The following is a 14,032-nucleotide window of genomic DNA, read 5'->3' on the forward strand; positions in this document are numbered from 1 at the left end:
GTTTAAAACTCTAAACAACCCCTACTGTTTACTGGTGATGTCTTGCAATCTTAGAGAAAGTTGAGTAAGCACCGGGGTTAGTAGACCGGTCCACATTTTGAAACCAAACTGAAAGGGCACTCTAGGTTGACCAGATTCTATCATGAAGAAATGTTAGGTAAATTATGGATACTAAGAGGAAGGATATTTGTGCAAAACGGGGCAAAATGTAGGCTGGAGGATCCTCAAGGAAACAGGCAAAGAAATGACAACAAGGTGCAATTTTTCTTTAAAACAGAAGGAATTTCATGAGGGTTAGATTGAAGAGGGCAGAAAATTATAGAGTTTGACATTTTTAAGGTTGTATAAATCAACAAAATTGAGACTATTGGAAATTCTATAGGACAGAAGATTGGGTTTCATCATCAAATAAATTGCAAGAGGAAAGAAAAAAAGAGATGAAGGGTGGTTGAGCCTATGTATTCAAACAGATTTAGGGGACTACTCTGGTGGCACAGTGGTTAAGAATCCACGTGCCAATGCAGGGGATACGGGTTCGAGTCCTGGTCCGGGAAGATCCCACATGCCGCAGAGCGACTAAGCCTGTGTGCCGCAACTACCGAGCCCTCATGCCACAACTACTGAAGCCCGTGTGCCTAGAGCCTGTGCTCCACAACAAGAGAAGCCACTGCAATGAGAAGCCTGCGCACCACAATGAAGACTAGTCCCCGCTCGCAACAACTAGAGAAAGCCCGCGTGCAGCAACAAAGACCCAACACAGCCAAAATTAAGTAAATTTATGAAAAAAATAAATGAAGGCAATATAAGAAAAAAAACAGATTTAGGAGACACATCGACCAATGAGTGTGTGAACCTGTTTCAATTCTGATTCAGACAAACTAAGGGTAAAACGAAAAAGAGGAGAGAATCAGATATTTGAACACTGCCTGGATATTTGATAATATTAAGGAAATGTTGGTTTACTTAAGGTGTGATGGTATTTTAGTTATTTTTAAAGACATCTTTTTGAGATACATCCTGAATCATGTATGGATCAAACTGTATGATGACTGGGATTGCTTAGAAATAATCTAGTAATGATTATGTTAGGGGTAGTAGGAAGGAAAGGCTTGGGTACAGATGAAATGCAACAGACAAGTATTGATAATTGTCAAAGTTGAATGAAGATGGAGTTACATTATACCATTCTCTACTTTGAAATATGTTAGAAATTTTCCATTTTAAAAATGGTTAAATTTCCTAGTTCAGAACTACTACATGTATTTTCCTTGATATTTCTCCCCAAAGTTTGAAAGCAGAGGAAGATACTATAAATTTCTTCAACCAACCAGAAATTTCTATTAACTGGCACTTTTGAGTTTTGCCGTTACAGATGAAGTTCACAGTGGTGAGCCTAAGGTACTCTGAAACGTAGAAAGATTAAATTATATTTGATAAAATCGTGATTTGATAATGGATCTTGCTGTGTTCTAATTCTTTGAAAATTGCCAATCCATGGAAGGTATAATTTCCTCTTAACCAGAACACTCCATTCCCCAATCATTTAACAGAGTTTTTCTATATCCTTAGTTAGACAAATGAGACTTTTAAGCAAATTTCCCTCCCCTGTGCCTGTGAAATTTATATATATATATATCCATGTGCATATATGCACCTCACCTAATTTTGAGGACACCTTCGGAGGGGGTTGTTATTCTGAAACACTTGCACACAAATCACTTAACAAAGAGTAATTTTTTAAGGCGTGGCCCCAGGAACAGGAAAAAGTCAGAATCTGTATGGGCCTGCCCCCCTTATCCCAAACCCAATCTACCTTGCTATTTATTTAAAGTATGGCTGTTCTGTCTGTAATTGCATGCTATGGTCTAAACACATCCTTTTTAGATCTGTAATTCAAAACAAAAAAGCGTTTGTTTAGACATCATTGTAACCAATAAAAGTGCTAATGGTTATGCCCTTGATTAGACTGAAGGCATGCTTCAGTAAAACACCAACCTATTTGTAGGGAAGTATTAGAAAATCTAGTAATTTGGTATTATGTAGCTCAAACAACCAGTTAATTCATCAAAATTTTCCCTTTTCTAAGGCTACAGGTTGTATTTGTAAATAGCTTCAAGGATAGATGATTCATCAAGAGACTATTTTAATTACTCTTTGAATCTAGCATTTGTTCCCTTCTTTATAGAAATTCATCCATCACTTGATTATCTCTAACCAAAAATAAAATCTGTGCCAAGCCACACATATTTCTATTAGATCTAAGAAGGGAAGAATCATTGTTTCCATCTGTTTGTGTCCAGTCTCAGTGGGTGGGCAATTGGAGACTCTCTCTTCCTGGTTGACAGGCATAGAGGGACTCTGTTCCTTCTTATGATAACAATTAGGGTTGAAAGATACTGAGAGGCCTAAACAATCAAGTTTTGTGGTCATCATCCTCCACTCACACCATTATCCTGTTAATTCTGTAAAGTCTGAAATCTCTTTTTTTTTTAAGTTCTCATTAGATCAGATTCATTACAGCCCTGCATTGTGCCAGGCACTTCACATGCATCAAATCAGTAACAGCCCAAACTTTGGGGTATGTATTATTATCTCCCCATCTTCCAAATGAGGCAACTTATGCTCAAAAAGATTGAGTGATTTATCCAAAGACCAAGGCTGGTGAAGGATTGGCTGAGCAGGACTCACAACCCCAAGTCTAGAGCCCAGTTCCATGGCCATCGAGTACCTACTCTGTGTCGGACACTATTCCTAATAGGATCCCCATCTTTAAGTCATGGAACTGAACTGGAGGGTTCAGCATGAGAGTTGGGGCGAATAGAGCAGGTGTCATGGAGGAAAAATGGTGAGGCTTCTGAGAGAGGAGGGGGGTTCCAGGCAGGAGAAATGGGATCAGAAGTTTGGGCCTAGAAATATCAAAACAACTAGAGTCTACTTTAGCTCAAATGGAATGTTTGTGTACAGTCTGGCTGAGGTTGACCTTGACCGCCAGGTTAAGGAGTTTGAACTTTCTGGAATTCTGGTATAAAATGTAATGTAAAGCATGGGATTTGCTTTCATTCTTCAAAGTATTGATACTGCTATAGTGTTACAAAATTGTTCGAAAGTGATTGTACAGCTAATGCTTGATTTCTGTCTACATTGATACAATACATGAGGTATTTCTATTTTATTTATCTTTCAGAAAAGCTCTATTTCTTCTCTTTATAGAAAAAGTTCAGAAAACAAACACACCTTCCCATCACACCTTAAAAAACAACTCCTGCCATGTTGAGACCCATAGTCTATGTATGTGCTTATATTTTACGTCACTGTTCCCCTACGCCAATGACTGTCACCATTAGTCATATAAGTCAATAGCATAGGAGAGGTAAACAAAACTCAATGGGCCTTCTGTTCAGTCTCCCCATTTACAGCGAAGTGTTGGCTCCTTCAAGATTACAGGCTGAGTTATCTGCCCCACCACATGCTGTGGGACCATGTGGTCCAAGCACAGGAGATAGGACCCAGAAGAACAGCCTGTGAATCAATACAGGGCATCTAACATTTACACAAAATAAAATAAATCATAAAGACAGCACGATTATATTCCAATTTGAAAGATTCAGAAAAGTAGATTTGCCTGTCAAAGGAGGTGTAAGTTATTTTACCTATGACGATCCTCTCTGTGTTTTAGGCTTTGGAACCAGCATCCCGTATCTACTCTCCATCCTTGGGCAGTGTTTCAGATAAGGAATATTTTTCTGGTAACAGAAATCGTTAACATGGAGACTTAAGGCAATGCCTTCAGTTAAACTTGGGTCTAGTCAGTGTTCCAGACTGATAGTTTGTGTTATTTTGTGAATTGTTATGTCTCAGAAATTCCAAAATGTGAAATTCTAAAAACTTAAAGGAGTATGTGCACTTTCAGATAGTAGTGGATATTTTGTTTTCTCCTCTGCTCCGGGGTACGGTGGTGTTGCAGGGTAGAGAGCTCTCTAATAGGAGCTGGCTGACAGAGGGGCCAAGCCTATCTCTTCTCCATACTATTCAGAAGTGATTCATTTCCCTTAGCCAGTTACAGCTACCAGCGTCCAGTTTCCCCATGCTTGTGGACATTCAGGTGAAGGATAACATCCTCTTTTAAAATCTGGCTTAAGTGATCTCTAGGAGATGCTCCTCCCATCGGCAGGTGGGATGAAAGGCCAGAGTAGGGTAACACTGATTGGCTCTGGACCCTTGATAGTTGCCCTGGGGCTAAAGATGCTGTTTTGACTCTTGGTGACCCCTATCAAACTAAAGGGCCATTGGCTGGCATTTCCAGCCATGCATCTGTCCCTGAGTTATCAGCTATGTGGCAGGGAGTTTCCTACTGCAGAGGTTTTGTTTTTGTTAGTTTCAAGAAATCTGAGTTGTCTAAACTAAAAGTAAAAATCACAGAATGCATTATTATATGGGTGTGGAAATTTTAACAGGTACTAGATTTTATACCTTATTGCCTGAAAACATACTTTCTCTGCCCTATTCCTTTCCTCCTTTCCACCCCTCCAGTGCCTCCATTTTAAATGGAGATGTAATTCATATATCTTTTTGCCCTATCATACAAATGTCATTTTTAAGAGAAAAACAGTCAAATTTTGTCCTCATACTTTTCACTTTACCAAGTGCCTTCAGCACGTCTTTAATCCAACTGAAGTTCTAAATAAGTATACCAATTGAGAGGAAAAAATATACCAGTAAATATAGTCAAGCAACTGGAATACTACTTGGCAGTTAAAAAGGACCCAACTATGGATACAACAACTTGAATGGATCTCAAGAGTATTACACTGAATGAATGAAAAAAATCAATCCCCAAAAGATCACATACACTATGATTCCATTTATGTAATATTCTCAAAATGATAAAAATATAAAGAAGGAAAATATCTAGTTTCCATTGGTAGAGAGAAAGAGGTGTGACTATAAAGGTTCTGTATCTCTGTGGCATGGAAGCTCTGTATCTTGGTTGTGGTGGTAGTTGCATGAGTCTCTGCATGTGATAAAATGACACAGAAATTATATACACATATTGCACCAATGTCAATTTCCTGGTCTTGCTACTGTAAGAAAATTATGTCTCATGTAACCATTGGAGGAAACTGCGTGAAAGCTATATAGGGCCTCTCTGTGTTACTTTCGCAACTTCCTATGAACCTATAATTACTTTAAAATAAAAAGTTTAAATATATACAAGTCAACCAAAAGTGTGGACTCCTCCGTACAGCACGAATAAATACAGTATAGCAGAACAATGCCCCCAAAGTGTCAGATCTTTTTTTAAAGATGTGCTGTCACTAAAGAATTGCTTCAAAGGCAAGAAGGAATAAAACCGTGATGAAATGTTTTCTCGGGGCCATCACAGAGGCCTCCGTTTCTGCAGTGCTCTCAACCATCTGACTGCTTTCCAGGCCTCCACAAAGCAAGGCGAAACAAGAACCCCTTTAGTTCGATCTCACGAACAATCAAGGGCAGTTTGGTCTTTTAGTTTACAGGAACATTCTGCATCCAGGTACCACATTCCTCTCTCCCATTTGGAAAAATTCCGGAAAATAAGACCATAGCGTGTAGCCCCATGTAGCACGCAGGAAACGTTTCTCAAAACAGAAAGCCATCTTAACCTCTCTCTTTAACGAATGCCTCCTTCTCCCCGCCTTTTTCAGTTCTTTGCTACTTCTCCCTCCGAGTTCGTCTCACTCACTAGCCTGGTCTTTCTAGCGAAGCCGTCGGTAGCATCGGCAGGCAAACCTGTGAGCGGTGCAGCGTCCCCAGGTGGCGGCCTCCCGCGGTCCTCCCTGCGCGCCGCGACCCAGCTCATGCTCCCCACGCCCCCGCAGGACGCGCGCGTCACCCGCGAGGCACCAGCCAGCCCCGGAGATGCTGCTGGGCAGCCCGCACGGGGTGCCAACACTGCAAACAGCCTGATCAGCTGGCGGCCAAAGTTGCCTCCTGGTGAATTGCATCTTTTTTCCTTTTCTTCTTTAACATTTTTATAGTACCGTGAGTGTGTGAGTGTACCCAGTGTTATAAAATTATGCCAAAACAAAGAGCAAAGTCCTTGTCCTGAGGAGTATGTGGTGTAAAAGTTGCGAATGACGCAAGGCAAAATGACAGGACAAACACTGGGTGGGGAGGAAAATGTAAGGTAGAATCAATAAGACTTCCAATGGACCAAGAATGGAAAGGGTGAGGCAGGGCTCCAACTCCTTTAGAGCACAAAACAGAAAGATTTGCAATAGTAGCAACAGTAACAGTAACATTTTGGGGGGGTTACTAGGTGCCATGCAGTATCATCAAATTAATTCTATAAAGTAAGTACTTGTGATTATATCTAACTGGAGAACCGGGGTTTCTTTTAACTGTTTAATTTAACAAACACCTCTAATGCTTACAAAGTGCCAAATATGTTTCTGAATGCTTTATACGTATTAACTCATTTAATTCTCATAAAATCCTTCTGAAATAAGAATGGTTTCCCTCCATTTACAGATGAAGAGAATGAAGCAGTCAGGTTAAGCGACTTGCTCAAGGTGGTTCAGATAGCAAGTGAGCGAGCCAGAATTTGAACCCAGGAAAAAGTCGGAAGGACGGCGCCAAGATCTGAATCCAGGAAGCCCAACTCCACGATGGCACTGGGATTCATATCCGCACTCCCTGACTCCCAAGCCTGCATGCTTAATTATGTGCAACAACGCACACTGAATAAATAATTTAATTTTAAAATATTTATATTGACTATGAACAATGCAGATTTACTTTGTAAAGACCTTTAACATGGCGATGAAATAGTGTTTAGTTGAACCATAAATATTGTTTAGAAAAAAAGGTGGGGGGGAGGACAGTTTTCCTCCTTCCTTCATTCAACAAACACGCATGAGTGTCTGTTTACCCCAGGCACTTATGTGAGGTACCAGGGCAACAGCCGCGACCGAAAGAGACAGATATGAGAGAAAACAAGGGAACCGGAAATGATGTTCATTTTAATGATGGATACATGCTAGATTTATCAGGAGCAATAGGTGCGAATAGCCAACAGGAAACAAGGGAACATTTCAATCTTATTATACAGGGAATGATATTATCTGGGCTGGACTGTCCTGCATGAGTATTATTTAGCCCGTTTCTCATTTCCTCCCTTCTGTTTCCTTCATTTTAGTTACAGCAGTTAGAGGAAAACACATGATCAAAGAACACTTAGTATAGACATTTGTTAACATTTCTAATAGTGCTTTGGGTGGCAGGGGGAGTAACATTAAAAATAAGAGCTTTCACACGTTGAACGTTTATTATATACTAGGCATTAGTCTAAGAATTTTACATGTGTTAACACATTTAATCCTCGTAACAATCTCATGAGGCCGATACTATTATGATACTGATTTTATAGATGAAGAGATGGAAGCTCAGAAAGATTAAGGAACTTGCCCAAGGACATAACGCTAAAAAATGGAGGTTTTAAGCTGTTAACTGAAGTCAGGTTTTGGATTATTTATAGGTTTCATTTACTCTTTGAATTCCCTTACTAATGACAACACGAGTGAGACTACTTTACAAATGTGGAAATGGTGACGTGGCATGCAGACCTCTGAGCCTGCAACGAAAACTTGGCATAAAAGATCCCTAAAGAAAGAAGAGACATTGGGAGTTAAGTTTGTCAAAGTCTGTTATCAAAAGCCAGACTCTTAACTAGCGTAAACGTCTACTTTGCAGATAAGAGGGTGACGACATTCATTACTGTCTTCTCACCTCATTTTTTAAAAATACATTTTTACTTCCTGATTCTTCTCTAGCACACTAAAATAAAAAATAAAACCATTAAAAACTAAAATAAGGAGAGAAATCCCCCCCCACCCAAGCTACCTCCTAAGAAAAACATAGAAAAGCATTTGTTTGGAAGTCATTTTCATGATTGCGTAGATTACACCTATGCTAAAATAAAACATCCCCTTGAATATAAGAAAAATAATTTGGTTTTCCCATACAGAGGACAGCAAAGTCTGGTCTTTGCATTTGCGCTTAGGTTTTAAAACACTAATTAAAACATTATAAATGTTTTATAAAACATTATAAAAATTAAACTATTAAACTAAATTAAACTAAATTAAACTATAGTTCTCTATTATAGGGCCATAATAAAATGATAAAATAATAAAATGTATTGCTAACTCCTGCATTCAGTTATTTTGTTCCCTGTTAGCACAGTTCACTTCTGACATTCAAGGGGAGTGGGCAGAGCTATGGGACATTTGCAGAGAAACCATGCAAGGACCTCCGGACCACACCTTCCCCCCACCCCCCTTGCCTGCCCCCAGCAATCTCCACTGAGCTCTTAAATTCCCCAATGTCTCCTTCTTTCTTTCTCTGTTTAGGCCAGTCTTTCTGTTGAGAATCCTCCCCTATTTCCTTCACTTCTTTGCCTGGCTGACTTTCATTTCTGCTTCAAAACCCAGCTCAGGCATCATCCGGTCTAGAAATGTTCTCTGACCCCTTTCCTAAGCCAGGTTCTGTGGCAGAGTGCTCAAACCTGACTTTTTCCCCTGGCCCTTCACATGCTGTTAACACAACTGTTCGTTTATTTATTCTTTCCCCCACTAGACTAATTCCTTTATTCAACAAACATTTCTTGAGCACCCAGTATTTGCCCTGGACTGTGCTAGGTGTTAGGGAGACAAGGATAAAAGAAACTCCCTAATATACTTTCTGGGGGATAATGATACTCAATGGTTGTTTGTGGAATGAATGAATAGAATTAAGTCATTACCAACAGAGTGGAAGGAAGACCAGAAGATTAGCAGGCACGTAAAAGTGATTTGGTTTTTGCATTCCCCCACCTCTCACAGGCTGCTCTGCTGTGTGCCACCTCTCTGAGCTTCTTGTTGCTTTACGCTTTTGCTCTCCAAGTAGTCTTTATCTTACTGCTGTCTTTATTGGAAGCAGGAACTTTGGCACAGGGGGGACCATAGTTCTGAGGCCAGCCCCGTCACTTACTAGCTCTGTGACCGCTGGCTCTTCCCTTACTTTCTCTGAGCTTCAATTTCCTCCTCTGTAAAATGGAGATACCAAACACCTAGACCATGGAGTATCCTGTGAAGATTAAATGTGATTTACACATGGAAGGGGCTTGGTTCAAAGTCTGGCTTGGAAGACTCTTCCTTTCCTGTCTTTTGTCTCTCCCCTTCTTCCATTCCTCACCTTCCTGCAAGATGTCGTCAGGGTAGCAGTAGCATGTGAGATGGTTTCATGTGATACATGGAAGCACATTTTTCAGAATTGTCATATTATTTATATACATACTAAAATATGTAAATAGTCATTAAACTCCATGGAACCTTTGATTTTTATAAAAATGATTGCTTTGGATTTGTAAAAATTTTTTTAAAAAGAGGGGTTTAAGTTATTTAAAACAGAGGAAAAGAATCGGAAAAAGAATGGATGTATTGAATATGTATATATACATATATATATATATATATATATATATCTGAATTACTTTGCTGAATACCTGAAACTAACACAATGTTGGAAATCAACTATACTCCAATATAAAATAAAAATTAAATTAAATTAAAAAATAATAAAAAAGAAAACAAAAAATAGAAAATATTATTAAGTCAGTACAAAGCATAAGGGGGAAAAAAGGAATATATGCCTAAAAAACACTGCAGAAATGGACAAAGACGATGACATAAAAGAAGAAAGACATTTAGTTCAAAAGTTCACAAGGTAACCAGAGTTATATTATGCATTTCTCAAACGTCACTTGTAAAACAATCCAATCCTGGGGCTGGCAAAGATTAATTCTTAAGGTACACGGTCATGCTTTTGGCTTTCTTAGGATAGGATTAGTCTCTAATAGACTAAGAAGTCAGTTTTAGGTCCCTAGATGTCACCTGTCCAGTTCTGACCATGATAAAGTGAAAGTGAAAGAAAATTGTTCTTTACACTTAAGAATAATATCCAAATAGAACTTCCAAAGATGTTCTATGCTCCCCACACTGTGTATCTCCATTTCTTGATCTGTAAAATGGGTAGAATAATAGAATCTATCTCATAAGACTGTTATGAGGGTCAAATGTTAACATAAAAGAAGCACTTAGTAACATATAAGGAATATAGTAATTGATATCTATGTGTGAGGCATTAGTATGATGAATCTAGTAGAGACTAGCTTCCATGGAGCACCTAGTACTGCATACACTGGCAGAAGAGCTTGCCTCCTATCCCTGCCGCAGGCTTGAAAGATTTTTATCCCTTTATCCCAGTCTTCCTGCTTTTTGAAGTTTTATGATAAAATCAGACCAATAGAAGCTTTCTGTCTCTGAACACATATGGTAATCTGTAATTTGGGGAGATCAGATATTCTCTTCAGTGTCTCTGTTCTTACAACCTTTTACCCAGAACACAGATTTTCTGTAGATTCATTTGTTAGAATCTCAGAGACTATACCACACACACACACACACACACACACAGAGAGAGAGAGAGAGAGAGAGAGAGAGAGATTTCTTGTGTTCCATATGAGGGAGTCCACCAATCTCACCCAATCCTTAGAGACTTGTTTGCAGTGGGGACAAAAAAAATACCCATGGGCTAATTTAAACCTCCTCCCCCCAAAAGTTAAGGTCTATAAAAAGTTATAACCAAAGTTAAAACAAACCCAAGCTACCAGGCCTTGGAAATTGTGATCTGGATGAAGGATGCTCTCTTTACAACATAAGACAATTTAGTCATAATGATTATGTCTGCACTGCCGGGAAGCAGATAAAGATGAATATAGGAAGCTAGGAAATTGAGAAACAGACCATTCCTGGTGAAAGGCTGGCCACTTCCTCCTTTCCTTAAGGGTGACAAGGTGCACCACTACTCAGCCCATAACAAAGCAAGCAGCCAGCAGCTTGGGGGATGGGGCACCTGACCAGGAGGCCGCTGAGGTAAGTGCCTGGCCAGGTCTGCTTACACCTCCAGGGCAGAGGCTACCCCTTCTCTTCTCTTCTCTTTTCTCTTCTCTTCTCTTCTCTTCTCTTCTCTTCTCTTCTCTTCTCTTCTCTTCTTCTCTTCTCTTCTCTTCTCGGGGTCTCAGATCCCTCTTAGACAGGTAGAGATACACCTTTTGCACCGAGATACACATCAAGAGCCAACCCGTCCTCCTCCGGTGAAACCAGACCCAGGTATTTAAAGGCTCTGCGGAGGACTGCAGGTGGGGATCTCCAGGTCATCGCCAAGTATCTCAAGGCCCCCAAATCTTGCCCCCTCACTCCCCCGTACATGCCCTGCACACCAGAGACCCAGTCTCCCTGGCTCTGGTTCCCCGACTTAGTTCACCTCGTTCCTCTAACCAAGTCAACCGCCCGGTGCGCACCTCCTGGGCTGGTCCCGGGGCACATGAAAGGGGACACTCTCCACCTCTCCCTGCTGGATCACTCAGGGGAGCTGGGGGCGCGCGAGTTCCGCACTCCGCGCCTCCACCCCCAGCCCGCGCCCACCAGGACGCACGCCCACCTGTGCGAAGAGCCCCTACCTGCACCGCGCCCACCTCTCTCCTCTCCCGGACTCGGAGGTGCTCTCAGCTCACCCTCCCAGGGGGCTCCCTGCGTCCCCGCTCCCGTCTCCGTCCTCCCTTCCTTTCATTCATTCTCTCCTCTTTTCTCCATTTTCGACCCTTATCGTTCTCTCCTTCTCCTCTCCTCCCCGACGTCCTCTCTGCGTTCCTTCCGCTCCACTCGTCTTTCCTGCCCGCACTTTCTGCGGCGCCCCTTCCGTCTTTCCAGCGCCCCCCAGGCTTCTCAGTCCGACGGCGCGCGATGCCTCCCTCGGAACCTCGGGCTCAGTCTTGGAACCCGTTCACTGCCCGCAGCCAAGGCCCCCAGACCCAGCACTGCTCTCGCCTTCCTCCTCCCCTGAAGGAGCCTCCCGGGCCGGAACCCCCGACCCAGGGAACCGTGCTGGCCTCCTGGGCGGCCCAGCTGTCAGCGACGATGGGTCTATTTTAGGTTCTGCACCCAATGTCCCCGCCCTGAGGACGCGGGCACGGGTCCCGCGACTCGGGTAACACCTTGCCAGCGCGATCCCGAGCTGACGCAGAGCCAGCTCCTGCAGCGGAGTCTCGGGGCCCCTGGCCAGGCAGGCCGGGCCACGGTGGTGGATGGCGGTCTCAGTACAAGCATCTCGAGATTCAAGCGCCCAGGGAATCCCGGGCCCGGGGGCGTGAGCGCCCCAGCGCAAGGCACCCCTTGCCCGCCCCCCAGGACCAGGCAGCCTTGGCAGTCACCTGTCCTGGAAAAGGGATTCACAGGATCTCTCCCAGCCTCTATCCTTTCCCTCTGCTTGCCCCGGCTTACTTAATTTCTAGTCAATCCGGTCATTAACCTGCAGTAATGCACCCAAAGGGGATCCTTTGTTAAATGATAAGGATTTGGGGCCATCAACAAGATATGAGGAGCCACAGCGCCGGACCAAAGCCCCAGACGGGTGAGAGACCGAGCTGCACACGTGTGCGTGTCCCCTTGCGCACAGGCGCGCGCGCGCGCGCACACACACACACACACACACACACACACACACACACGCATTCCGGCTGGGATCCAGCCACAAGTTTGCACACTGACAAGTCTTTTAAGTCTAACAGAAAATATAAACAGCTTCACTCACCCTACTTTTTCTTCCCTCTCCCGATTGGGATCCAGGGGAAAAGGGTGGATTGAGAGACCCTTCTTTCTTTTCTTTTCGCCTTTCTAAAGAGTGGAAATTTCCATCATGTGATAGGGGGCAGCATCCCCAGTGTCGCGTTTCCTATGGACCCTCCCTTCCAGCCCAGCCACCAATCATCAGGCGGCAACCTGAGATGTCAACAAAAGCATCCTCCCAGGTGGGGCTGAGTTGTCCAGCTGTCCCTCAAGAGTGAAGCCTGGGACCTGCCAGCCCCTGCTCCAGTTTTCTTGGGTTCATGATAACAGAGAAGATCTTGGTGTGAGTTGAGCTTTTCTGTGGGCTTTTTTTTTTTTTTAATGATTAAGTTTCTTCATTAGTCAAGGTTGCATTTATTGGATCTGTCCTATACACAGAAATACCTGTCAGTGCTCATTTTGAAGTGTGTAAAAGAGTCTTTTTTCAATAGGTGGCTCTAAACTTCCTCCAGGTTTGGGGATGTCAAACCTGAACTTGACATAAAGGAAAAAATATTTGGGGAAGGGGTACAATCGAAAAACCTGTCATTCACAGTAAAAATCACTTAATGCAAGTGCAGAGCAGAGGATAGCTTGCTAGCACTTAACCATGGCTAGGGGTCTTTTGTGGTCATTTTTTTCCTGGGATTCCACTGTAAGCATAATTCTCAGTACATATGAAGAAAGAATTAGGATATAATAAATAGCACTATAATTTCAGTTCTGCTCATTAAGGCACCACTCACCATTTTAAGGAAAATTGTTTATATTTTAAAAATTTACAAGCAGCTCAATATCAAAAAAACAAACAACCCAATGCAAAAATGGGCAAAAAACCTAAATAGGCATTTCTCCAAAGAAGATATACGGATTGCCAACAGACACATGAAAGAATGCTCAACATCACTAATCATTAGATAAATGCAAATCAAAACTACAATGAAGTATCACCTCACACCGGTCAGAATGGCCATCATCAAAAAATCTACAAACAATAAATGCTGGAGAGGGTGTGGAGAAAAGGGAACCCTCTTGCATTTTTGGTGGGAATGTAAATTGATATAGCCACTATGGAGAACAGTATGAAGGGTCCTCAAAAACTAAAAATAGAACTACCATATGACCCAGCAATCCCACTACTGGGCATATACCCTGAGAAAACCATAATTCAAAAAGAGACATGTACCAAAATGTTCATTGCAGCTCTATTTACAATAGCCAGGACATGGAAGCAATGTTAAGTGTTGTCCGTCAATAGATGAATGGATAAAGAAGATGTGGCACATATATACAGTGGAATATTACTCAGCCATAAAAAGAAACGAAATTGAGTTATTTGTAGTGAGGTGGAT

The 14,032-nt window shown here is 42.1% G+C and overlaps 1 protein-coding gene across 2 annotated transcripts in view; it reads right to left on the reverse strand.

The window, feature by feature from the left end:
* The window catches only part of SLC38A4 (solute carrier family 38 member 4), a 67,316-nt gene extending 54,555 nt beyond the window's left edge, over nt 1-12,761 (reverse strand). Inside the window, exon 1 of one of the 2 annotated variants that reach the window (XM_082851119.1) lies at nt 12,667-12,761. The gene's annotated coding sequence lies outside the window, so the exon portion shown is untranslated. Of the gene's footprint in view, nt 1-5,766; nt 5,981-12,666 lie in introns of those variants that run through there. The other variant, XM_082851120.1, reaches the window with a different exon arrangement.
* Nucleotides 12,762-14,032: the final 1,271 nt, after the last annotated feature.

This window comes from Leucopleurus acutus, assembly GCF_964270905.1.
Source record: "Leucopleurus acutus genome assembly, chromosome: 11".
NCBI classification, from domain to species: Eukaryota; Metazoa; Chordata; class Mammalia; order Artiodactyla; family Delphinidae; genus Leucopleurus; species Leucopleurus acutus.